Here is a 27748-nt window from a genome sequence, read left to right on the forward strand (position 1 = left end):
GCACCCTCATAGATATCATCCTAACCAACCTACCGTCCAAATACACCTCTGCTGTCTTCAACCAGTATCTCAGCGATCACTGCCTCATTGCCTGTGTCTGTAATGGGTCTGCTGTCAAACGACCTCCCCTCATCACCGTCAAACGCTCCATAAAACACTTCAGTCAGTAGTAGGCCTTTCAAATTGACCTGGCCCGGGTATCCTGGAAGAATATTGACCTCATTTCGTCAGTAGAGGATGCCTGGTTATTCTTGGAAAGCTGCCACGGTCATCCCCCTCTTCAAAGGGGGTGACACTCTAGACCCAAACTGCTACAGACCTATATCTATTCTACCCTGCCTTTCTGATGTCTTTGAAAGCGAAGTTAACAAACAGATCACCAACCATTTTGAATCCCACGGTACCTTCTCAGCTATGCAATCTGGTTTCCGAGCTGGTCATGGGTGCACCTCAGCCACGCTCAAGGTCCTAAACAATATCATAACCGCCATCGATAAGAAACATTACTGTGCAGCCGTATTCATTGTTCTGGCCAAGGCTTTTAACTCTGTCAATCACAACATTCTTATCGGCAGACTCAATAGCCTTGGTTTCACAAATGACTGCCTGGCCTGGTTCACCAACTTCTTCTCAGACAGAGTTCAGTGTGTCAAACCGGAGGGCCTGTTGTCCGGACTTCTGGCAGTCTCTATGGGGGTGCCACAGGGTTCAATTCTCAGGCCGAATCTTTTCTCTGTATACATCAATGATGTTGCTCTTCCTGCTGGTGAGTCTCTGATCCACATTTACGCAGACGACACCATTCTGTATACTTCTGGCCCCTTCTTTGAACACTGTGTTAATTAACCTCCAGGCGAGCTTCAATATCCTACAACTCTCCTTCCGTGGCCTCCAAATTCTCTTAAATGCAAGTAAAACTAAATGCATGCTCTTCAACCGATCGCGGCACGCACCTGCCCGCCAGTCCAGCATCACTACTCTGGACGGTTCTGACCTAGAATATGTGGAAGACTACAAATACAGTGAGGAAAATAAGTATTTTATCCCCTGCTGATTTTGTAGGTTTGACAAAGAAATTATCCGTCTAAAATTTCAATGGTAGGTTCATTTGAACAGTGAGAGGCAGAATAACAACAAAAAAATCCAGAAAAACGCATGTCTAAAATGTTATAAATTGATTACATAGACCATCTCTACTTGCACTTTCATCTGCACATTCATCTGCACATTCATCTTCTGCTCATCTGTCACCCCAGTGTTTAATTGCTAAATTGTAATTATTTCGCCACTATGGCCTATTTATTGCCTTACCTCCCTTATCCTGTTGCTTCTACCCTCTACTTTTTTGAACATTCTGTTAAAAATCGCGCAACATTTCAGTGCCCTGCTACTCATGCCAGGAATATAGTATATGCATTTGCTTAGTCTGTGTGGATAGAAAACACTCAGACGTTTATAAAACTGGTTAAATCACTGCTGTGGCTTTACCAGAACGGCATTTACATCGAAAAGCACAGGAAAAACTGATCACTGAAAATGGGAAAATATATCCATGCGCTACTTGAACCCATTGATAAAGGTGAACCACAATTAATTGACTGAGGTTGCAGTACCTACAGCTTCCACACGGTGTCTAGAGTCTTGTCATTTCCCTTCGAGTTTTTTCTTGGTCAAACACATGCAGGGCACCGTATTTCTTCAGGTCTAGGACCGGATATTTTCGTTGAGTTTCTAGCCGGACATTTTTCCAGACGGACAGCTAATGATCTTTACATCGCCTCCTGATGAATTTTATCGCTTATTAACGTTTACTAATACCTAAAGTTGCATTACAAACGTATTTCGAAGTGTTTTGTGAAAGTTTATTGTCGACATTTTGAATTTAAAAAAATGACGTTACATTTGAAAACGCAGTTTTTTTCGTTTATCACACAGTCTACATATAACGATATCTTGGCTTTATATGGACCGATTTAATCGAAATAAAGACCCAATAGTGTTTATGGGACATCTAGGAGTGCCAACAAAGAAGATGGTGAAAGGTAATGACTGTTTTCTATTTTATTGTGCGGTTTGTGTAACGCCGAAATGCTAATTATTTTGTTTACGTCCCCTGCGTGGCTTTTGTGTTGTAGTGTATTGGTGCATGCTATCAGATAATAGCTTCTCATGCTTTCGCCGAAAAGCATTTTAAAAATCTGACTTGTTGCCTGGATTCACAACGAGTGTAGCTTTAATTCGATATCCTGCATGTGTATTTTAATGAACGTTTGAGTTTTAACTAATACTATTAGCATTTAGCGTAGTGCATTTGCATTTCCAGAGCTCTAGTTGGGACGCAAGCGTCTCAGGTAGAAGCAAGAGGTTAACTTACCTCATTTGCACACACTGTATATAGACTTTTTCTATTGTATTATTGACTGTATGTTTGTTTTATTCAATGTGTAACTCTGTGTTTTTGTTTGTGTCGCACTGCGTTGCTTTATCTTGGCCAGGTCGCAGTTGTAAATGAGAACTTGTTCGCAACTGGCCTACCTGATTAAATAAAGGTGGAAAAAAATAAAACACAGGGATGGTGCCAGGTTTCGTCCAGACATGACGCTTGGTTTTCAGGCCAAAGAGTTCAGTCTTGGTTTCATCAGACCAGATTATCTTGTTTCTCATGGTCTGAGGGTTTTTAGTGCCTTTTGGCAAACTGCAAGTGGGCTCACATTTGCCATTTACTGAGGAGTGACTTCTGTCTGGCCACTCTTGGTGGAATGCTGCAGAGATGGTTGTCCTTCTGGAAGGTTCTCCCATCTCCACAGTGGAATTCTGGAGCTCTGTCCGTGTGACCATCAGGTTCTTGGTCACCTCTCTGACCGAGGCCCTTCTCCCCCGATTGCTCAGTTTGGCAGTCGGATCTAGGAAGAGTCTTGGTGGTTCCAAATTAATAAACATTTAAGAGTGATGGAGGCCTCTGTGTTCTTGGGGACCTTCAATGTGCCAGAATTGTTTTGGTATCCTTCTCCAGATCTGTACCTCGACACAATCCTGTCCCGGAGCTCCACGGACAATTGCTTTGACCTCATGGCTTGGTTTTTGCTCTGAGGTGCACTGTCAACTGTGGGACCTTATATGGACAGGTGTGTGTGCCTTTCCAAATCATGTCCAACCAATTGACTTTACCACAGGTGGACTCCAATCAAGTTGGAACAGGGCTCCGGGCAGCCGAGCGGAAATGGAGGAAAACTCGCCTCCCTGCGGACCTGGCATCCTTTCACTCCCTCCTCTCTACATTTACCTCTTCTGTCTCTGCTGCTAAAGCCACTTTCTACCACTCTAAATTCCAAGCATCTACCTCTAACCCTAGGAAGCTCTTTGCCACCTTCTCCTCCCTCCTGAATCCTCCTCCCCCTCCCCCCCCTCCTCCCTCTCTGCAGATGACTTCGTCAACCATTTTGAAAAGAAGGTCGACGACATCCGATCCTCGTTTGCTAAGTCAAACGACACCGCTGGTTCTGCTCACACTGCCCTACCCTGTGCTCTGACCTCTTTCTCCCTCTCTCTCCAGATGAAATCTCGCGTCTTGTGACGGCCGGCCGCCCAACAACCTGCCCGCTTGACCCTATCCCCTCCTCTCTTCTCCAGACCATTTCCGGAGACCTTCTCCCTTACCTCACCTCGCTCATCAACTCATCCCTGACCGCTGGCTACGTCCCTTCCGTCTTCAAGAGAGCGAGAGTTGCACCCCTTCTGAAAAAACCTACACTCGATCCCTCCGATGTCAACAACTACAGACCAGTATCCCTTCTTTCTTTTCTCTCCAAAACTCTTGAACGTGCCGTCCTTGGCCAGCTCTCCCGCTATCTCTCTCAGAATGACCTTCTTGATCCAAATCAGTCAGGTTTCAAGACTAGTCATTCAACTGAGACTGCTCTTCTCTGTATCACGGAGGCGCTCCGCACTGCTAAAGCTAACTCTCTCTCCTCTGCTCTCATCCTTCTAGACCTATCGGCTGCCTTCGATACTGTGAACCATCAGATCCTCCTCTCCACCCTCTCCGAGTTGGGCATCTCCGGCGTGGCCCACGCTTGGATTGCGTCCTACCTGACAGGTCGCTCCTACCAGGTGGCGTGGCGAGAATCCGTCTCCTCACCACGTGCTCTCACCACTGGTGTCCCCCAGGGCTCTAGGCCCTCTCCTATTCTCGCTATACACCAAGTCACTTGGCTCTGTCATAACCTCACATGGTCTCTCCTATCATTGCTATGCAGACGACACACAATTAATCTTCTCCTTTCCCCCTTCTGACGACCAGGTGGCGAATCGCATCTCTGCATGTCTGGCAGACATATCAGTGTGGATGACGGATCATCACCTCAAGCTGAACCTCGGCAAGACGGAGCTGCTCTTCCTCCCGGGGAAGGACTGCCCGTTCCATGATCTCGCCATCACGGTTGACAACTCCATTGTGTCCTCCTCCCAGAGCGCTAAGAACCTTGGCGTGATCCTGGACAACACCCTGTCGTTCTCAAATAACATCAAGACGGTGGCCCGTTCCTGTAGGTTCATGCTCTACAACATCCGCAGAGTACGACCCTGCCTCACACAGGAAGCGGCGCAGGTCCTAATCCAGGCACTTGTCATCTCCCGTCTGGATTACTGCAACTCGCTGTTGGCTGGGCTCCCTGCCTGTGCCATTAAACCCCTACAGCTCATCCAGAACGCCGCAGCCCGTCTGGTGTTCAACCTTCCCAAGTTCTCTCACGTCACCCCGCTCCTCCGCTCTCTCCACTGGCTTCCAGTTGAAGCTCGCATCCGCTACAAGACCATGGTGCTTGCCTACGGAGCTGTGAGGGGAACGGCACCTCAGTACCTCCAGGCTCTGATCAGGCCCTACACCCAAACAAGGGCACTGCGTTCATCCACCTCTGGCCTGCTCGCCTCCCTACCACTGAGGAAGTACAGTTCCCGCTCAGCCCAGTCAAAACTGTTCGCTGCTCTGGCCCCCCAATGGTGGAACAAACTCCCTCACGACGCCAGGACAACGGAGTCAATCACCACCTTCCGGAGACACCTGAAACCCCACCTCTTTAAGGAATACCTAGGATAGGATAAAGTAATCCTTCTCACCCCCCCCTTAAAAGATTTAGATGCACTATTGTAAAGTGGCAGTTCCACTGGATGTCATAAGGTGAACGCACCAATTTGTAAGTCGCTCTGGATAAGAGCGTCTGCTAAATGACTTAAATGTAATGTAAATGTAAGTTGTAGAAACATCCCAAGGAGTTTCAATGAATACTTATGTAAATAAGGTGTGCTTTATTTTATTTTTCATAAATTAGCACAAATGTCTACTGTCCTGTTTTTGTTTTGTTATTATGGTGTATTATGTGTAGATGGATGAGGGAAAAATATAATATTTTAATACATTTTAGAATAAGGCTGTAACATAACAAAATGTGGATAAAGTCAAGCGGTCTGAATACTTTACGAATGCACTGTATGTGTGTATATATTTACATTTCCTAAACAAAAATATTACAAAAATATAAACGCAACATGCAACAATTTAAACTATTTTATTTTTTCATATAAGAAAATCAGTCAATTAAAATAAATTCATTACTTCCTAATCTTTGGATTTCATATAACTGCGCAGGGGAGCAGCCATGGGTGGGCCTGGGAGGGTATAGGCCCACCCACTGGGGAGCCAGGCCCAGCCAATCAGAATGAGTTATTCACCACAAAAAGGCTTTTGTTACAGACAGAAGTACTCCTCAGTTTCATCAACTGTCTGGGTGGCTGGTCTCAGGTGAAGAAGCCGGATGTTTATGTCCGTGGTTAACGTGGTAACGCGTGGTTGCGCTTGTGAGGCCTGTTGGATGTACTGCCAAATTTTCTGAAACGCTGTTGGAGCCAGTTTATGGTAGAGACATTTACATTGGCATGAAAAAGTATCTGAACCCTTTGGAAATACCTGGATTTTGGGAATAAATTGGCCATACAATTTGATCTGATCGTCATCTAGGTCACAACAATAGACAAACAATGATATGTGTTCATCTCTTTATTGAACACACTGTGTAAACATTCATAGTGCAGGGTAGAAAAAGTATCTTAACCCTTGGATTCAATAACTGGTTGACCCTCCTTTGGGAGCAATAACCTCAACCAAACATTTTCTGTAGTTGTGGATCAGACCTGCACAACGGTCAGGAGGAATCTTGGACCGTTCCTCTTTACAAAACTGTTTCAGTTCAGCTATATTCTTGGGATGTGAGGTGTGAACTGCCCTCTTGAGGTCATGCCACAGCATCTCAAGCGGGTTGAGGTCAGGACTGACTGGGCCACTCCAGAAGGTGTATTTTCATCTGTTGAAGCCATTCTGTTGTTGATTTACTTCTGTGTTTTGGGTCGTTGTCCTGTTGCATCACCCAACTTCTGTTGAGCTTCAATTGGCGGACAGGTAGCCTAACATTCTCCTGCAAAATGTCTTGATAAACTTAGGAATTAATTTCTCTGTCGATGATAGCAAGCTGTCCAGGCCCGGAGGCAGTAAAGCAATACCAAACCACGATGCTCCCTCCACCACACTTTACAGTTGGGATGAGGTTTTGATGTTGGTGTGCTGTGTCTTTTTTTCTCCACACAGTGTGTTCCTTCCAAACTACTCAAATGTAGTTTCATCTCTTCACAGAAATATTTTGCCAGTACCTTTGTGGAAAGTCCATGTGCACTTTTGCAAACTTCAGACGTGCAGCAATGTTTTTTTTTTGTTGACAGCAGTGTCTTCTTCCGTAGTGTTTTATGTATCGTCAACAGAGATGTTACCATGTTCCAAACATTTCTGTAAGTCTTTAGCTGACATTAGGATTCTTCTTAACCTCATTGAGCATTCTGCGCTGTGCTCTTGCAGTCATCTTTGCAGGGCTCCTGCGTCAGTGCTGAACTTCAAGGCTTTTAGAGATACTTTTGGAACACTTTCCAGCTTTATGCAAGTCAACAAGTCTTAATCTTAGGTCTTCTGTGATCTCTTTAGTTTGAGGCATGGTTCACATAAGGCAATACTTGATGTGAGTAGCAAACTCAAATGTTGTGAGTGTTTTTTTATAGGGCAAGGTAGCGCCAACCAACATCTCCAATCTCGTCTCATTGATTGGACTCCAGGTTAGCTGACTCCTGACTCCTGAAGTCAGGAGTCATTAGCCTGGGTGTTCACATACTTTTTCCAACCTACACTGTGAATGTTTAAATGACGTATTCAATATAGACAAGAAAAATACAATACTTTGTGTGTTATTAGTTTTAGCACACTATGTTTGTCTATTGATGTGAATTAGATGAAGATCAGATCAAATTTGATGACCAATTTATGAAGAAATCCAGATAATTCACATACTTTGTCTTGCCACTGTACATTACATTAACAGCTCTGGTGGACATTCCTGCAGTCAGCCTGCCGACACTCCTTCCAAATGTGAGACATCTGTGGCATACAAAACTTCACATTTTAGAGTAGTCTTTTATCGTCCCCATTTTTCAAAGTGCACCTGTGTAATGATCATGCTGTTTAATCAGCTTCTTGATATGACACTTCCTGTCAGGTGGGTGGATTATCTTGGCAAAGGAGAAATACTACCTAACAGTGAGAAAAACAGATTTATGGACAACATTTGAGAGAAATCTGCGATTTTTTTTGGTGTGTAATGGAACATTTCTGGGATGTGGTTTATTTCAGCTTATGAAACATGGAACAAACACAAGTTGCCTTTATATTTTTGTTCAGTATACAACGGGTTAAAGTTATGTATAGTAACCCTAGGTGTAAAATAGTAAATAATGGCTAGATCTCAGAATTGTTTTTAAACTGTCAAGAGAAGTACAACAGGCTTGTCCACTATCTGACACTTCTGTTCTAATGCCGTTAAGGATGTCCTCTCACCCTCTCACATCACAAACCCTTGCCCTATGGCTAATGTTAGTGCTAGTGCATGTGATCATGTGTCTCTCTTTTTCGTCACCCATTCCCAAGAACTCACTGCCCTCTCCTGCTCTAATTCACCCATCCCCTCTTCTTCACACTCCTCTCTCAAGACGGGCGGCAGGTAGCCTAGCGGTTAGAGCGTCGGGTCAGTACCTGAAGGATCGCATCGTTTGAATCCTTAAGCCGACAAGGTTGTGGGCAAGGCACTTTACTTCCCAGCTAAAAAAAATTGGGAGTCAAAAGAGTCCGATTTTCCTGTAGTTATGGGAACATTCTATGTATGTTAGCAAAAAACATCCTGGGATAGGAGAGCTTTCCCTTAATGTTAAACCCACCACGTTGTTACCATGTTCTCAGAATATACAACACTAATGTTCCAAAGAATATGTCATCAACTTCTGTTGGCAAACGTTCTGGAAATCGACTAATGAATACACCCCGTGGCTTTCTGTATGAGGCAACAATCCACAACGTAATGTGACGCACACTCTCATCCTATTCGAAACACAACTAATGCATTCCCCGAATTGTCTGTATGCCTAGGGATCTCCCGGGCCAGGTCAATAGGGATCTCCCGGGCCAGGTCAATAGGGATCTCCAGGGCCAGGTTAAGAGGGATCTCCCGGGCCAGGTCAGTAGGGATCTCCCGGGCCAGGTCAATAGGGATCTCCCGGGCCAGGTCAATATGGATCTCCCGGGCCAGGTCAATAGGGATCTCCCGGGCCAGGTCAATATGGATCTCCCGGGCCAGGTCAATAGGGATCTCCCGGGCCAGGTCAAAAGGGATCTCCCGGGCCAGGTCAATAGGGATCTCCCGGGCCAGGTCAAAAGGGATCTCCCGGGCCAGGTCAATAGGGATCTCCCGGGCCAGGTCAATAGGGATCTCCCGGGCCAGGTCAAAAGGGATCTCCCGGGCCAGGTCAATAGGGATCTCCCGCTGTGGTGTGTAATTTAAGTCGCCTATTTATTCATGTTCAGATGAGAGCTCACTTTTTGCATGTGTTAGCAATAATGTTTCTTTACATTCATTCTTAGATCAACCATTTGCTTATTTAGCCTAAAAACGACTTCTTCCACAACTTACCAGCTTGAGAGTCTTAAGCTTCCCAGTCGAAACAGTTCACGCATACAGTGTATTCTGATGATATTTTTGACATTTTGTTCATTTTGGTGTTCTGTATTTTTTCTCCGGCAGTTCGATATTTTGGCTGTATTCTAGAGCATCAAAACTGGGATGTGTCATGGTTCATTCTTGACCGACTGAGTGATCTACAAATAATATAAACTAGTTGTATTTATTAAGGATTTGCATTAGCTACTGCGAAGGCAGAAGCTACTCTTCCTGGGGTCCATCAACATTAAGGCATATACAATTAATATACAATTAAAGATATGACATTACATTTCAGAACACTTTCCACAACACATTAATTAAGTCCCCTCAGGCAACTCATTTAGTACCACATATCGTCAATACAAATCCATGTGTAAGTGTTTGTGTTGTCGTGTGTCTGTGCCTGTGTGTGTGTGTGTGTGTCTGTACCTGTGTGTGTGTGTGTGTGTCTCTTCACAGTCTCTGTTGTCCTATAAGGTGTATTTTGATCTGCGTTTTAAATCTGATTCTCCTGCTGCATCAGTTACCTGATGTGGAATAGAGTTCCATGTAGTCATGGCTCTATGTAGTTCTGTGGAATAGAGTTCCATGTAGTCATGGCTCTATGTAGTTCTGTGGAATAGAGTTCCATGTAGTCATGGCTCTATGTAGTACTGTGGAATAGAGTTCCATGTAGTCATGGCTCTATGTAGTACTGTGGAATAGAGTTCCATGTGGTCATGGCTCTATGTAGTACTGTGGAATAGAGTTCCATGTAGTCATGGCTCTATGTAGTACTGTGGAATAGAGTTCCATGTAGTCATGGCTCTATGTAGTACTGTGGAATAGAGTTCCATGTAGTCATGGCTCTATGTAGTACTGTGGAATAGAGTTCCATGTAATCATGGCTCTATGTAGTACTGTGGAATAGAGTTCCATGTAGTCATGGCTCTGTGTAGTACTGTGGAATAGAGTTCTATGTAGTCATGGCTCTATGTAGTACTGTGGAATAGAGTTCCATGTAGTCATGGCTCTATGTAGTACTGTGGAATAGAGTTCCATGTAGTCATGGCTCTATGTAGTACTGTGGAATAGAGTTCCATGTAGTCATGGCTCTATGTAGTACTGTGGAGTAGAGTTCCATGTAGTCATGGCTCTGTGTAGTACTGTGGAATAGAGTTCCATGTAGTCATGGCTCTATGTAGTACTGTGGAATAGAGTTCCATGTAGTCATGGCTCTATGTAGTACTGTGGAATAGAGTTCCATGTAGTCATGGCTCTATGTAGTACTGTGGAATAGAGTTCCATGTAGTCATGGCTCTATGTAGTACTGTGGAATAGAGTTCCATGTAGTCATGGCTCTATGTAGTACTGTGGAATAGAGTTCCATGTAGTCATGGCTCTATGTAGTACTGTGGAATAGAGTTCCATGTAGTCATGGCTCTATGTAGTACTGTGGAATAGAGTTCCATGTAGTGATGGCTCTATGTAGTACTGTGGAATAGAGTTCCATGTAGTCATGGCTCTATGTAGTACTGTGGAATAGAGTTCCATGTAGTCATGGCTCTATGCAGTACTGTGGAATAGAGTTCCATGTAGTCATGTCTCTATGTAGTACTGTGGAATAGAGTTCCATGTAGTCATGGCTCTATGTAGTACTGTGGAATAGAGTTCCACGTAGTCATGGCTCTATGTAGTACTGTGGAATAGAGTTCCATGTAGTCATGTCTCTATGTAGTACTGTGGAATAGAGTTCCATGTAGTCATGGCTCTATGTAGTACTGTGGAATAGAGTTCCATGTAGTCATGGCTCTATGTAGTACTGTGGAATAGAGTTCCATGTAGTCATGGCTCTATGTAGTACTGTGGAATAGAGTTCCATGTAGTGATGGCTCTATGTAGTACTGTGGAATAGAGTTCCATGTAGTCATGGCTCTATGTAGTACTGTGGAATAGAGTTCCATGTAGTCATGGCTCTATGTAGTACTGTGGAGTAGAGTTCCATGTAGTCAGGGCTCTATGTAGTACTGTGGAATAGAGTTCCATGTAGTCATGGCTCTATGTAGTACTGTGGAATAGAGTTCCATGTAGTCATGGCTCTATGTAGTACTGTGGAATAGAGTTCCATGTAGTCATGGCTCTATGTAGTACTGTGGAATAGAGTTCCATGTAGTCATGGTTCTATGTAGTGCTGTGGAATAGAGTTCCATGTAGTCATGGCTCTATGTAGTACTGTGGAATAGAGTTCCATGTAGTCATGACTCTATGTAGTACTGTGGAATAGAGTTCCATGTAGTCATGGCTCTATGTAGTACTGTGGAATAGAGTTCCATGTAGTCATGGCTCTATGTAGTACTGTGGAATAGAGTTCCATGTAGTCATGGCTCTATGTAGTGCTGTGGAATAGAGTTCCATGTAGTCATGGCTCTATGTAGTACTGTGGAATAGAGTTCCATGTAGTCATGACTCTATGTAGTACTGTGGAATAGAGTTCCATGTAGTCATGGCTCTATGTAGTACTGTGGAATAGAGTTCCATGTAGTCATGGCTCTATGTAGTACTGTGGAATAGAGGTCCATGTAGTCATGACTCTATGTAGTACTGTGGAATAGAGTTCCATGTAGTCATGGCTCTATGTAGTACTGTGGAATAGAGTTCCATGTAGTCATGGCTCTCTGTAGTACTGTGGAATAGAGTTCCATGTAGTCGTGGCTCTATGTAGTACTGTGGAATAGAGTTCCATGTAGTCATGGCTCTATGTAGTACTGTGGAATAGAGTTCCATGTAGTCATGGCTCTATGTAGTACTGTGGAATAGAGTTCCATGTGGTCATGGCTCTATGTAGTACTGTGGAATAGAGTTCCATGTGGTCATGGCTCTATGTAGTACTGTGGAATAGAGTTCCATGTAGTCATGGCTCTATGTAGTACTGTGGAATAGAGTTCCATGTAGTCATGGATCTATGTAGTACTGTGGAATAGAGTTCCATGTAGTCATGGCTCTATGTAGTACTGTGGAATAGAGTTCCATGTAGTCATGGCTCTATGTAGTACTGTGGAATAGAGTTCCATGTAGTCATGGCTCTATGTAGTACTGTGGAATAGAGTTCCATGTAGTCATGGCTCTATGTAGTACTGTGTGCCTACAATAGTCTGGACTTGGGGACTGTGAAGAGACCTCTGATAGCATGTCTTGTGGGGTATGCAACAAGTGAAGAGACCTCTGGTGTCTGAAGCTGTGTGCTAATAGTTTAAACGGATAGCTTTGTCTTAGGACTACATTATTTATTGCCACCCACTCTGAAACTAACTGCAGCTCTATGTTAAGTGTTGCAGTCATTTCAGTCGCTGTAGTAGCTGATCTGTATAGTGTTGAGTCATCTGCATATACAGACACACTGGCTTTACTGAAACCCTCTACACTAGACACTGTCCTGTGCAACCCACCCACTACGGAGAAGGACTTATCTGTTTTATAGGCCCACAGTCGTGAAAAATCTAATCAAATCAAATCAAATGTATATATATAGCCCTTCGTACATCAGCTGATATCTCAAAGTGCTGTACAGAAACACAGCCTAAAACCCCAAACAGCAAGCAATGCAGGTGTAGAAGCACGGTGGCTAGGAAAAACTCCCTAGAAAGGCCAAAACCTAGGAAGAAACCTAGAGAGGAACCAGGCTATGTGGGGTGGCCAGTCCTCTTCTGGCTGTGCCGGAAAGGAAGGAAGGTTAACAGGAAGGTTATTAACTCGGTCAGAGATGTACCGAAGCAACATGCCAGCACCACCCCCTTGAGTCTGAGCCTGCCTGGCAGGTTTTGTCCAAAAAAGCCAAAGCCACTGAATGGGTGAGCATAATATACAAGGATTTCTCAAAGCTGCTAATGAGAACCATGACGACCTCGTACCTAGCCGGTGGGAATTCTGGTGGAGTACCCTCACCCAGATAGTGGCAGTGCTGGCAGTACTGGCTGCAGTAACCTATGGGGAGGGAGAACAATCGGACAATCAGAGAGGGGGCATACTATTGTGCCCCTGGCGGCACTGAATAATGAAACGGTCTGACTGCACAGAGGTGCTTGGGAGGATGGGTCACAATGGGGGTCCAACGTGGGATGGGGGTAGGTTTTAGCAGGTGGAATATTGAAGGACAATTCAAGTTTTATTCAGTCGGAGCTACAGTATGCCTAACAGTGAAAATATTCTGATACAGCTACATGTACACTCAATTATCATAGTACTTCTTAATGATGAGTTGAAAAACATATATTATGGTAAGCATAATCAAATCTTGTATTTTATTATAGTAAATGGTGAAATAAGTATAGCCAGTTATAATTGTAATGGCTTAGCAGATAATAAGAAAGGACCTTAACCTGTCTAAAAGACAAGTAATATAATATATAGAGTTGAAGTCAGAAGTTTACAAACACTTAGTGAGTCATTAACCTCTCTAGGGTAGGGGGCAGCATCCGGAATTTTAAATGAAAAGCATGCCCAAATTAAACGGCCTGCTGCTCGGGCCCATAATATATGCATATAACTGGTATATTTGGATAGAACACACTCTAAAGTTGCCAAAACTGTTAAAATAGTGTCTGTGAGTATAACAGAACTGATTTAGCAGGCCTGGCAAAAGCCTGAGAAAAATCCATTCAGGAAGTAGCTTTTTGGGGAGGTTTTGTAGTTTTCTATTCAATGCCGTTACAGTATCCATTGACTTAGGACTCAATTTGCAGTTCCTGTGCCTTCCACTAGATGTCAACAGTCTTTAGAAATCATTTCAGGCTTCCATTCTTATAAATGAGGGAGTAAGACCAGTCTGAACGAGTGGACCCTAATGTGACGCAGAGTTTTTTTCATGCGCATGTGCATTTCTTGTTTACCTTTTATATTGACGATGTTATTGTCCGGTTGAAATATTACAGATCATTTAGGCTTAAAAACAACCTGAGGATTGAATATAAACATCGTTTGACATGTTTCTATGAACTTTACGAATACAATTTGGATTTTTTGTTTGATTGTTTTGACTGAGTTTGAGCCTGTGGATTACTGAAGAAGCTAACAAAACTGAGGTTTTTGGATATAAAGAGACTTCATCGAACAAAAGGAACATTTATTGAGTAAATGAATGTCTTCTGATTGCCACCATATGAAGATCATCAAAGGTAAGGGATTAATTTTATCTCTATTTCTGAGTTTTGTAACGCTTCTGCTTGGCTGCTTACTGTTTGTAATAATTTGTCAACTGGGCTATGTTCTGGGCTAGGTATGTTCTGGGCTAGGTATGTTCTGGGCTAGGAATGTTCTGGGCTAGGTATGCTTTCGCCGAAAAGCATTTTTCTAAATATGACACTGGTTGGTTTAACAAGAAATTAATCTTTAAACCTATGTAAAATATGTTTTGTTTTATGATTTGTTATAATGATAATTTCTGTAATCGATGATAATTTCTGCCAGATGGGATGCTAGCGTCCCACATACCCTAGAGAGGTTAATATCTCAAGGGGATTTCATTGGGGACTCTGGTGAATACGAACAAAGCTCAGATTTCTCACTTCCTGTTTTGATTTCTCCTCAGGATTTTGTCTGCCATAAGAGTTCTGTTATACTCACAGACATCATTCAAACAGTTTTAGAAACTTTAGCGTGTTTTCTATCCAAAACTAATAATAATATACATATATTAGCAACTGAGACTGAGGAGTAGGACGTTTACTTTGGGCAACTTATTCATCCAAGCTACTCAATACTGCCCCCCAGCCATAAAAAGTTAAAGGTATTACATGTAAAAACATTGAACCTAACCTAAAAGGCTTCAGTCATACAAAAACTATACATGAATACAAAATGGTTCTCTAGCAGATTAGCTAGAATGGCTCACCCCGTGTTCAAGAATTACCTTTATCCTATCATTCAGATTACAACCTCTCACTTTCAGTTAATTGAAAATGAATTAGTTTTGCTGCGATGAGACAAAATCCTTAGATCACTTGTTTTGGTACTGACCATATGTAGCTGCCCACATGTAGCTTGTTTTTGGTCGCATGTATGTAGTATTTATAATTTGGAAGTGGAAGCCTAAGTACTATTGTCTATAAATGCAATCTAATTAGGGGAAGGGCGGGAAGGGTTAGGAGAAAATAATAAAAAAGGAAAATATATACAGTCCCAATCAAAAGTTTGGACACACCTACTCGTTCAATGGTTTTTCTTAATTATTTCTACATTGTAGAGTAATAGCGAAGACATTACAACTATGAAATAACACATCATGTAGTAACGAAAAAAAGTGTTAAACAAGTGAAAAACACATTTTATATTTGAGATTCTTCAAAGTAGCCACACTTTTCCTTGATGACAGCTTTGCATTCTCTCAACCAGCTTCATGAGTTAGTCACCTGGAATGCTTTTCCATCAGTCTTGAAGGGGTTCCCACATATACTGACCACTTGTTGGCTGCTTTTCCTTCACTCTGCACTCCAACTCATCCCAAACCATCCCAAACCATCACAATTGGTTTGAGGTCGGGTGACTGTAGAGGCCAGGTCATCTGATGCAGCACTCATTACTCTCCTTCTTGGTCAAATAGCCCTTACAGAGTCTGGAGGTGTGTTTTGGGTCATTGTCAGAGTACTGTGGTAGCCATGCTGGTTGAGTGTGCCTTGAATTCTAAATAAATCCCTGACAGTGTCACCAGCCGAGCACCCCCACACCATCACACCTCCTCCTCCAAGCTTTAAGGTGGGAACCACACATGCGGAGATCATCTTTCACCTATTTTGTGTCTCACAAAGACACGGTGGATGGAACCAAAAATCCAATCCAATTTGGACTGCAGACCAAAGGACCCAGAAGAACCCAGAACTTATGAGAGACAGTTTCATCATAGCGCTTGATGGTTTTTGCGACTGCACTTGTAGAAACTTTCAAAGTTCTTGAAATGTTCCGCATTGACTGACCTTCATGTCTAATGATGGACTGTTGTTTCTTTTTGCTTATTTTAGTTGTTTTTGCCATATTGTGGACTTTTACCAAATAGGGCTATCTTCTGAATACCCCCCTACCTTGTCACAACACAACTGATTGGCTCAAACACATTTAGAAGGAATGAAATTCCACAAATGAACTTTTAACAAGGCACACGTGTTAATTTAAATGCCTTCAAGGTGACTACCTTATGAAGCTGGTTGAGAGAATGTCAAGAAAAAACTGTCATCGAGGCAAAGAGTTGCTACTTTGAAGAATTCAATATATATTTTGCTTTGTTTTAACACTTTTTTGGTTATTACATGAATCCATATGTTTTATTTCATAGTTTTAATAATGTCTTGAGGTGTGTCCAAACCTTTGACTGGTTCAGTATATATATATATATATATATATATATATATATATATATATATATATATATATATATACACACACTGAGTATACTAAACAATAAAATGGTGCCGAGAGAGGGCTGCCTTGTTTCTAGTTCTTAGGAAACTTCAGGGTATTTTGTTTTTATGTATTAGTTCTTCCATTATCAGCCCAGAAACGTTTTTGTTTCATTCCATACATCCGGGATGCATCTATTGGATATCAGAGCGGCGGTAACACACCAGACCTAACAGCATTACGCCCAGGAATAAGACTTTCCCGAAGCTGATCCTTTGTTTGCACCCCCCAAGGGCACAACTGATTCCAGAGTCTGTCCCAAAACAACGTCGGCTGAGGAGAGGTACTCTGAGGGGTCGTCTAGTCCAATTTAGGAGGCGCGCACACCACCCAGCCAGGGTTTCTTTCAAGAGATACGTCAGGGATTGTAACATACTCTGTTTCACAGAAACGTGGCTCTCTCGGGATATACTGTCTGAGTCGGTCCTGCCAGTTGTGTTCTCAGTTCATCACGCAGACAGGAATAAATATCTCTCTGGGAAGAAGAAGGGTGTATGTTTCATGATTAACGACTCATGGTGTAATTGTGGTAACATACAGGGACTCAAATCATTTTGTTCACCCGACCTAGAATACCTCACAATCAAATGTTGACCGTATTATCTTTGGTTATAGACACAGCTGTGTATATCTCCCCTCAAGCCGATACCACGACGGCCCTCAAAGAACTTCACTGGACTTTATGTAAACTGGAAACCACATATCCTGAAGCTGCATTTATTGTAGCTGGGGTTTTTAGCAAAGACAATTTGAGGAAAAAGCTGCCAAAGTTCTATCAACACATTGACTGTAGTACTCGTGCTGCTAAAACACTCAACCACTGCTAATCCAATTTCCGGGATGCCTACATTTCCCTTCCCCGCCTCCTTTCGGAAAATGTGACCACGACTCCATTTTGCTCCTCCCTTCCAATAGGCAGAAACTCAAACAGGAAGTACTTGTGCTAAGGACTACTCAACATTGGTCTGACCAATCGGAATCCATGAATCAAGTTTGTTTTGATCACGCAGACTGGGATATGTTCCGGGTAACTTCTGAGAATAATATTTACGAATCTTCTGATACTGTGACTGAGTTTAGCAGGAAGTGTAAAGGAGATGTTGTAACCACTGTTACTATTAAAACCCTAACCATTAAACAATGGCAAGCTAAATGGGAATATGTCAGAATAGAAACAATGTAGTTATTCCCTATACAAGGCCATCAAACAGGCAAAACGTCAGTATAGAGACAAAGTGCAATTGGGTCCTGGACTTCCTGACGGGCCGCCCCCCAGGTGGTGAAAGTAGGAAACAACATTTTGCTGATCCTCAACACCGGGGCCCCACAAGGGTTCAGTCCCCTCCTGTAATCCCTGTTCACCCATGACTGCATGGCCAAGTCAAACTGAAATGGTCCACCAACACAGATAGTGTGGTGAAGAAGGCGCAACCTCAGGAGGCTGAAGAAATTTGTCTTGGTACCTAAAACCATCACAAAATTTTAGACGCACAATTGAGAGCATCCTGTCGGGCATCACCAGGGGCAAACCAGAACACCCCAGAACACCTACAGCACCCGATGTCACAGGAAGGCCAAAAAATATCATCAAGGACAACAACCACCCAAGCTACTACCTGTTCACCCCGTTATCATCCAGAAGGCGAGGTCAGTACAGGTGCATCAAAGCTGGGACCGAGAGACTGAAAAACAGCTTCTATCTCAAAGCCATCAGACTGTTAAACAGCCATCACTAGCACATTAGAGGCTGCTGACTATATACATAGACTTGATATCACTGGCCACTTTAATAAATGGAACACTAGTCACTTTAATAATGTTTACATATCTTGCATTTCTCCTCTCATATGTATTGCATGGGGGGGGGGGGGGGGGCAGGTAGCCTAGAGGTTACAGCATTGGGCCAGTAACCAAAAGGTTGCTGGATCGAATCCCCGAGCTGACAAGGTGAAAATATGTCATTCTGAACAAGGCAGTTTACCCACTGTTCCCTGCTGGGCCTTCATTGTAAATAAGAATTTGTTCTTAAATTAAATAAAAAAATCTTAGTCTATGCCACTCTGACATTGCTCGTCCATATATTCCTTTACTTAGATTAGTGAGTATTGGGTGTATGTTGTGAAATTGTTAGATATTACTGCACTGTTGGAACCTAAAACATGAGCATTTCGCTACACCTGCAATAACATCTGCTAAACACGCGTATGTGACCAATACATTTGATTTGATTTGACATTTGGAACACCTTCCTAATTTTGAGTTGGCCGGATGTCCTTTGGGTGGTGGACCATTCTTGATAAACACATGAACCTGTTGAGCGTGAAAATCCCAGCAGCGTTGCAGTTCTTGCCACAAACCGATGTGCTTGGCACCTACTACCATACCCTGTTTATTTGTATTTAATTTTTTATTTAACCTTTACTTAACTAGGCAAGTCAGTTAAGAACAACTTCTTATTTACAATTTCTTATTTAGTACCAAAAGGTCTCCTTCGGGGACAGGAGCCTGGGATTAAACATTTATTAAATCAAAATATAGGGAAAAACACACATCACGACAAGAGAGACAAAACAAACATAAATAAAGAGACCTAAGACAACAACATAACAAGGCAGCAACACATGACAACACAGCATGGCAGCAACACAGCATGACAACACAGCATGGTAGCAACACATGACAACACAGCATGACAACACAGCATGACAACACAGCATGACAACACAGCATGGCAGCAACACAGCATGACAACACAGCATGGTAGCAACACATGACAACACAGCATGGCAGCAGCACAGCATGACAACACAGCATGGTAGCAACACAACATGGTAGCAACACATGACAACACAGCATGGTAGGAACACATGACAACACAGCATGGTAGCAACACATGACAACACAGCATGGTAGCAACACAACATGGTAGCAACACATGACAACACAGCATGGTAGGAACACATGACAACACAGCATGGTAGCAACACCACATGGTAGCAACACATGACAACACAGCATGGTAGCAACAACATAGCATGGCAGCAACACATGACAACACAGCATGGCAGCAACACATGACAACACAGCATGGCAGCAGCACAGCATGACAACACAGCATGGCAGCAGCACAGCATGACAACACAGCATGGCAGCAACACATGACAACACAGCATGGCAGCAACACATGACAACACAGCATGGTAGCAACACAGCATGGCAGCAACACATGACAACACAGCATGGCAGCAGGACAGCATGACAACACAGCATGGCAGCAACACATGACAACACAGCATGGTAGCAACACAGCATGACAACACAGCATGGTAGCAACACAGCATGGCAGCAACACATGACAACACAGCATGGCAGCAACACATGACAACACAGCATGGCAGCAACACATGACAACACAGCATGGCAGCAACACATGACAACACAGCATGGCAGCAACACATGACAACACAGCATGGCAGCAACACATGACAACACAGCATGGTAGCAACACAGCATGGCAGCAACACATGACAACACAGCATGGTAGCAACACAGCATGGCAGCAACACATGACAACACAGCATGGCATTAGCACAGCATGACAACACAGCATGGCAGCAACACATGACAACACAGCATGGCAGCAGCACAGCATGACAACACAGCATGGCAGCAACACAGCATGACAACACAGCATGGCAGCAACACATGACAACACAGCATGGTAGCAACACAGCATGGCAGCAACACATGACAACACAGCATGGCAGCAGCACAGCATGACAACACAGCATGGCAGCAGCACAGCATGACAACACAGCATGGCAGCAACACATGACAACACAGCATGGCAGCAACACATGACAACACAGCATGGCAGCAGCACAGCATGACAACACAGCATGGCAGCAACACATGACAACACAGCATGGCAGCAACACATGACAACACAGCATGGCAGCAACACATGACAACACAGCATGGCAGCAACACAGCATGGCAGCAACACAGCATGGCAGCAACACAGCATGGCAGCAGCACAGCATGGCAGCAACACAGCATGGCAGCAGCACAGCATGACAACATAGCATGGCAGCAACACATGACAACACAGCATGGCAGCAACACATGACAACACAGCATGGCAGCAGCACAGCATGACAACATAGCATGGTAGCAACACAACATGACAACACAGCATGGCAGCAACACAGCATGACAACACAGCATGGTAGCAACACATGACAACACAGCATGACAACACAGCATGACAACACAGCATGACAACACAGCATGGCAGCAACACAGCATGACAACACAGCATGGTAGCAACACATGACAACACAGCATGGCAGCAGCACAGCATGACAACACAGCATGGTAGCAACACAACATGGTAGCAACACATGACAACACAGCATGGTAGGAACACATGACAACACAGCATGGTAGCAACACATGACAACACAGCATGGTAGCAACACAACATGGTAGCAACACATGACAACACAGCATGGTAGGAACACATGACAACACAGCATGGTAGCAACACCACATGGTAGCAACACATGACAACACAGCATGGTAGCAACAACATAGCATGGCAGCAACACATGACAACACCGCATGGCAGCAACACATGACAACACAGCATGGCAGCAGCACAGCATGACAACACAGCATGGCAGCAGCACAGCATGACAACACAGCATGGCAGCAACACATGACAACACAGCATGGCAGCAACACATGACAACACAGCATGGTAGCAACACAGCATGGCAGCAACACATGACAACACAGCATGGCAGCAGGACAGCATGACAACACAGCATGGCAGCAACACATGACAACACAGCATGGTAGCAACACAGCATGACAACACAGCATGGTAGCAACACAGCATGGCAGCAACACATGACAACACAGCATGGCAGCAACACATGACAACACAGCATGGCAGCAACACATGACAACACAGCATGGCAGCAACACATGACAACACAGCATGGCAGCAACACATGACAACACAGCATGGCAGCAACACATGACAACACAGCATGGTAGCAACACAGCATGGCAGCAACACATGACAACACAGCATGGTAGCAACACAGCATGGCAGCAACACATGACAACACAGCATGGCAGCAGCACAGCATGACAACACAGCATGGCAGCAACACATGACAACACAGCATGGCAGCAGCACAGCATGACAACACAGCATGGCAGCAACACAGCATGACAACACAGCATGGCAGCAACACATGACAACACAGCATGGCAGCAACACATGACAACACAGCATGGTAGCAACACAGCATGGCAGCAACACATGACAACACAGCATGGCAGCAGCACAGCATGACAACACAGCATGGCAGCAGCACAGCATGACAACACAGCATGGCAGCAACACATGACAACACAGCATGGCAGCAACACATGACAACACAGCATGGCAGCAGCACAGCATGACAACACAGCATGGCAGCAACACATGACAACACAGCATGGCAGCAACACATGACAACACAGCATGGCAGCAACACATGACAACACAGCATGGCAGCAACACAGCATGGCAGCAACACAGCATGGCAGCAACACAGCATGGCAGCAGCACAGCATGGCAGCAACACAGCATGGCAGCAGCACAGCATGACAACATAGCATGGCAGCAACACATGACAACACAGCATGGCAGCAACACATGACAACACAGCATGGCAGCAGCACAGCATGACAACATAGCATGGTAGCAACACAACATGACAACACAGCATGGCAGCAACACAGCATGACAACACAGCATGGTAGCAACACATGACAACACAGCATGACAACACAGCATGACAACACAGCATGGCAGCAACACAGCATGACAACACAGCATGGTAGCAACACATGACAACACAGCATGGCAGCAGCACAGCATGACAACACAGCATGGTAGCAACACAACATGGTAGCAACACATGACAACACAGCATGGTAGGAACACATGACAACACAGCATGGTAGCAACACATGACAACACAGCATGGTAGCAACACAACATGGTAGCAACACATGACAACACAGCATGGTAGGAACACATGACAACACAGCATGGTAGCAACACCACATGGTAGCAACACATGACAACACAGCATGGTAGCAACAACATAGCATGGCAGCAACACATGACAACACAGCATGGCAGCAACACATGACAACACAGCATGGCAGCAGCACAGCATGACAACACAGCATGGCAGCAGCACAGCATGACAACACAGCATGGCAGCAACACATGACAACACAGCATGGCAGCAACACATGACAACACAGCATGGTAGCAACACAGCATGGCAGCAACACATGACAACACAGCATGGCAGCATGACAACACAGCATGGCAGCAACACATGACAACACAGCATGGTAGCAACACAGCATGACAACACAGCATGGTAGCAACACAGCATGGCAGCAACACATGACAACACAGCATGGCAGCAACACATGACAACACAGCATGGCAGCAACACATGACAACACAGCATGGCAGCAACACATGACAACACAGCATGGCAGCAACACAAGACAACACAGCATGGCAGCAACACATGACAACACAGCATGGTAGCAACACAGCATGGCAGCAACACATGACAACACAGCATGGTAGCAACACAGCATGGCAGCAACACATGACAACACAGCATGGCAGCAGCACAGCATGACAACACAGCATGGCAGCAACACATGACAACACAGCATGGCAGCAGCACAGCATGACAACACAGCATGGCAGCAACACAGCATGACAACACAGCATGGCAGCAACACATGACAACACAGCATGGCAGCAACACATGACAACACAGCATGGTAGCAACACAGCATGGCAGCAACACATGACAACACAGCATGGCAGCAGCACAGCATGACAACACAGCATGGCAGCAGCACAGCATGACAACACAGCATGGCAGCAACACATGACAACACAGCATGGCAGCAACACATGACAACACAGCATGGCAGCAGCACAGCATGACAACACAGCATGGCAGCAACACATGACAACACAGCATGGCAGCAACACATGACAACACAGCATGGCAGCAACACATGACAACACAGCATGGCAGCAGCACAGCATGACAACATAGCATGGTAGCAACACAACATGACAACACAGCATGGCAGCAACACATGACAACACAGCATGGCAGCAGCACAGCATGACAACACAGCATGGCAGCAGCACAGCATGACAACACAGCATGGCAGCAGCACAGCATGACAACACAGCATGGTAGCAGCACAACATGACAACAACATGGTAGCAACATATGGCAGCAACACAACATGGTAGCATCACATAACAGGGTACAAACATTACAGGGCCCAGACAACAGCACAAAGGGCAAGAAGGTAGAGACAACAATACATCATGCAAAGCAGCCACAATTGTCAGTAAGAGTGTCTGTCCATGATTGAGTCTTTGAATGAAGAGATTGAGATAAAACTGTCCAGTTTGAGTGTTTGTTGCAGCTCGTTCCAGTCGCTAGCTGCAGCGAACTGAAAAAAACGACCGACCCAGGTATGTGTGTGCTTTGGTGACCTTTAACAGAATGTGACTGGCAGAACGAGTGTTGTATATGGAGGATGAAGGTTGTTTAAATGTCTGTTCAAAGGCACTGACATCTTTTGTCTTGCCCGTTCACCCTCTGAATGACACACAATTCATGTCTCAATTGTCTCAATGTTTAAAAATGCTTCTTCAACCTGCCTTCTCCCCTTCATCTACACTGATTTGAAGTGCATTTAACAAGTGACAACTTTCTCCTTGCCAGTCTGCCAGGGAAAGAGCAGGTGTTCTTAATGTTTTGTGTACTCAGTGTATATATTTTTCTCTCTAGCTAACTGTCTATCTCCTTTTGTCTCTAGCTAATTGTCTCTCTACTTTTCTCTCTAGCTAACTGTCTATCTCCTTTTCTCTCTAGCTAATTGTCTCTCTACTTTTCTCTCTAGCTAACTGTCTATCTCCTTTTCTCTCTAGCTAATTGTCTCTCTACTTTTCTCTCTAGCTAACTGTCTATCTCCTTTTCTCTCTAGCTAATTGTCTCTCTACTTTTCTCTCTAGCTAACTGTCTCTCTCCTTTTCTCTCTAGCTAATTCTCTCTCTCTTTTTCATCTCTTTATCTCTATCCCTCCTCCTTCCATCTGGATATATTTAAACTTCAAATCCTGGGGTGGATTCATTCTAAGCCCTATTGAATAGAGTGAGGGCCAAATGGCATCCCATTCCCTACACAGTGCACTACATTTGACTGGAGACCTATGGGCCCTGGTCAAAAGTAGTGGACTATACAGAGAATAGGGTACCATTTGGGATGCAAACTAATACGTATGTGTTTCCATGTATCCACTGTCTTTAGTGGCCCATGTTAAACTCTTCCCACAGAAGGACGGAATCAACACAGAAATGCAAACACAGGCTGAGAAGAGGGGGGGCGAGGGGGGGAGAGGAGGGGGAGATGGAAAGGGGAGATGGGGAGGCGAGCTGAGGCGATGGAAAAGGTCAATGCCTGCCACTTTCCCCTGGAGAGAAGAGGAGAGGAGGAGGACCTTCCTGAGACTAGACACGTCAGGTGAAACATAGTGTATTATGTATGGAGCTGGTTCTGGTTGTGGGCAGGGATATATCATGTCTGTTCCAGTATGTATAGAGCTGGTTCTGGTTGTGGGCAGGGATATATAATGTCTGTTCCAGTATGTATAGAGCTGGTTCTGGTTGTGGGCAGGGATATATCATGTCTGTTCCAGTCTGTATGGAGCTGGTTCTGGTTGTGGGCAGGAATATATAATGTCTGTTCCAGGAGGTATGGAGCTGGTTCTGGTTGTGGGCAGGAATATATCATGTCTGTTCCAGGAGGTATGGAGCTAGTTCTGGTTGTGGGCAGGGATATATCATGTCTGTTCCAGGAGGTATGGAGCTGGTTCTGGTTGTGGGCAGGAATATATCATGTCTGTTCCAGGAGGTATGGAGCTAGTTCTGGTTGTGGGCAGGGATATATCATGTCTGTTCCAGGAGGTATGGAGCTAGTTCTGGTTGTGGGCAGGAATATATCATGTCTAGCAGGAATCACATACTGTACAGGAGAGCAATAGTCCCCCATTATTAGTTGATAACTCAATAAAATAGCGATACAAACTAGTCGTTAAACTGACATCTGGGACAAGAGGGCCTTGTAAGGAGAATCAACTAGACCAGCGGGCCTTGTAGGGAGAATCAACTAGACCAGCGGGCCTTGTAGGGAGAATCAATGAGACCAGCGGGCCTTGTAGGGAGAATCAACTAGACCAGCGGGCCTTGTAGGGAGAATCAACTAGACCAGCGGGCCTTGTAGGGAGAAGCAACGAGACCAGCGGGCCTTGTAGGGAGAAGCAATGAGACCAGCGGGCCTTGTAGGGAGAAGCAATGAGACCAGTGGGCCTTGTAGAGAGAAGCAATGAGACCAGCGGGCCTTGTAGGGAGAAGCAATGAGACCAGCGGGCCTTGTAGAGAGAAGCAATGAACAGTTACAGGAGCTTGTACATATTTTGTGTGTGGGGGGGTAGATCATCTTTAATAGTGCAGATGTATTGTAGCTTCCATCAATGTAATTGTCTGCATCATTTCTAATCCCCAACATTAATATATATATATACAGTGCCTTGCGAAAGTATTCGGCCCCCTTGAACTTTGCGACCTTTTGCCACATTTCAGGCTTCAAACATAAAGATATAAAACTGTATTTTTTTGTGAAGAATCAACAACAAGTGGGACACAATCATGAAGTGGAACGACATTTATTGGATATTTCAAACTTTTTTAACAAATGAAAAACTGAAAAATTGGGCGTGCAAAATTATTCAGCCCCCTTAAGTTAATACTTTGTAGCGCCACCTTTTGCTGTGATTACAGCTGTAAGTCGCTTGGGGTATGTCTCTATCAGTTTTGCACATCGAGAGACTGACATTTTTTCCCATTCCTCCTTGCAAAACAGCTCGAGCTCAGTGAGGTTGGATGGAGAGCATTTGTGAACAGCAGTTTTCAGTTCTTTCCACAGATTCTCGATTGGATTCAGGTCTGGACTTTGACTTGGCCATTCTAACACTAACCACGCTGCATTTTGGTCCGACTCTCCTTCGACGGAAGAAAGCCGTTACAATTATGTGAATTAGTTAGAATATAATTATGTGAATGAGTTAATATAATGTTGTGAATTAGTTCATATAATGTTGTGAATTAGTTAATATAAATATGTGAATTAGTTAGAATATAATTTTGTGAATTAGTTAATATAATGTTGTGAATTAGTTAATATAATGTTGTGAATTAGTTAATATAATGTTGTGAATTGGTGCAGTTGAAACATTGTACCTGTGAGAGCTTTGCAATGAAACATGTCCTTTACTAGCCCTGCTATGGTGCTAACAATACATACATAGAACATAGGCTTCTTCCACGTGTTTTTATAGGCCAATACCCCTTCAAGCATTCAGCCTCCAGCTGTACCCCCTCTAGCACCACTGTCAGCTGTACCCCCTCTAGCACCAGGGTCAGCTGTACCCCCTCTAGCACCAGGGTCAGCTGTATCCCCTCTAGCACCAGGGTCAGCTGTACCCCCTCTAGCACCAGGGTCAGAGCACTTCAAATGATGTTGTTTTTCACCATCATTCTAAGCCTGCCACACACACACACTATACAACACATTTATTAAAACATAAGAATGAGTGAGAGGTTTTGTAACAACCCGGCTCGTGGGAAGTGACAAAGAGCTCTTATAGGATCAGGGCACAAATAATAATAATCAATCATTTTGGTCTTTATCATAGTTATAGGCATCTTACGTTACATAACATATTGTAATTACATTAAGGCAGGTACCTTACATAACATATTGTAATTACATTAAGGCAGGTACATAACATATTGTAATTACATTAAGGCAGATACATTACATAACATATTGTAATTACATGAAGGCAGGTACATTACATAACATATTGTAATTACATTAAGGCAGGTACATTACATAACATATTGTAATTACATTAAGGCAGGTACATTACATAACATATTGTAATTACATTAAGGCAGGTACATTACATAACATATTGTAATTACATTAAGGCAGGTACATTATATAACATATTGTAATTACATTAAGGCAGGTACATTACATAACATATTGTAATTA

The sequence above is a fragment of the Oncorhynchus nerka genome, linkage group LG7 (assembly GCF_034236695.1).
Source record: "Oncorhynchus nerka isolate Pitt River linkage group LG7, Oner_Uvic_2.0, whole genome shotgun sequence".
NCBI classification, from domain to species: domain Eukaryota; kingdom Metazoa; phylum Chordata; class Actinopteri; order Salmoniformes; family Salmonidae; genus Oncorhynchus; species Oncorhynchus nerka.